General features: G+C 42.9%; 1 protein-coding gene across 1 annotated transcript in view; it reads left to right on the top strand.

The window, feature by feature from the left end:
* The first annotated feature begins 1,217 nt into the window (after positions 1-1,217).
* LOC106878835 (uncharacterized) overlaps positions 1,218-1,343 on the top strand; it is a 13,075-nt gene continuing 12,949 nt past the window's right edge. The window contains exon 1 of the mRNA XM_014928176.2: positions 1,218-1,289. The gene's annotated coding sequence lies outside the window, so the exon portion shown is untranslated. The remainder of the gene's footprint in view (positions 1,290-1,343) is intronic.

The raw sequence follows: 1,343 nt of genomic DNA, 5'->3' as shown, positions 1-1,343 counted from the left end.
TTTTATTTTTGTTTCGCTCTCTAAGTGCTTTTGTCTGCATGTGTATCATCATCATCGTTTAACGTCCGCTTTCCATGCTAGCATGGGTTGGACGATTTGGCTGAGGACTAGTGGACCAGGTGGCTACACCAGGCTCCAGTCTGATTTGGCAGAGTTTCTACAGCTGGATACCCTTCCTAATGCCAACCACTCCGAGAGTGTATGTCTATGGGATAATCTTGTGCAACTAAGATGTTTGATATCTCACTTGCAACATATTCTTCATATTCAGTTGGTATAAAATGCCTGTCGCTGTGTATGTATGTATATATGAGGGTGTATATTATATCATGTTTTACATAGTCACGTGATTGTAATCAATCAAACAGTTCCCAGTCTATAGCTGGTATTTATGGCTTTCACTTTGGAATGGGCCTGTTCATTGATTTCACAGGACCAGAAATTTAGGGGAAAGGGACAATTGATAGAATCGGTGCCACTGTTTATTTTAACCTTTTAGTATTTAAACTGGCTATATGGGGTCCAAATATTCTACCTGATTTATGCTCAAACTGACCAGGTTCGGCATTCACACCTATTACACTATGTCATTCTAAAAATATACAATTACATCATTGAGAAATCTGGTATGTGGAGCAAAGTGTGGTTTCCTTGCAGTGTTGACTATTCAACTGGGTCACATCCCAAAAGTGCCCTTCCTGCTTAACCTATTGCCAGAACCTAATGGCAAATTCCCTCCCTAGCTTGTACATCCATATGTGTCTGCCTGCCATGGCCACCCCGAAGCAAAGAAGCCCACTCTGGTCTTACTTCCATCCACGTGACTTCCCTCATTCATCCCCTTCTGGTTAGGGTCCCTCAGCCATCACACATCACTAACCCTTTTCTCCTGGTTCACCTCATCTCCATGTACCTCCTTGATCCCAAAGATCACCTCCCTCACCCTTCCTCTTCTGATAGCTGAGAGAAAAGGGTCAGTGACGTTAATGACTGAGGACCCCTACTGGAAGAGGAGGAGTGAGGGAGGTCGTGTGGGTAGAAGTAGGACCAGCATGAGCCTTTTTTGCTTTGGGGCAATTGTGACCTCCCTCGCTTCTGCTCTTCCAGTAGGGTCCTTCAGCCATTGATATCACTGACCCTTTTCATCCGGTTCACCTCATCCCCACAGAAAACTCAAAGCTGTGAGATAATGCTGCATTGTTGTTAATTACTTTTCTCTAGATTCCGGCACTTCTAAATTAGATGCAGACGAAGCAGAATTCAATGGAAGAAATGATTGCTCCAATTACGTAAGAAAATCTTTTAACGAATTTTGCATAAATTCACTGTTTTCCTTTTTAAAG

Source organism: Octopus bimaculoides, chromosome 25, assembly GCF_001194135.2.
Source record: "Octopus bimaculoides isolate UCB-OBI-ISO-001 chromosome 25, ASM119413v2, whole genome shotgun sequence".
Classification (NCBI taxonomy): Eukaryota; Metazoa; Mollusca; class Cephalopoda; order Octopoda; family Octopodidae; genus Octopus; species Octopus bimaculoides.
Note: the sequence above shows the minus strand (reverse complement) of the source record. Positions and strands in the feature narration are given on the sequence as shown.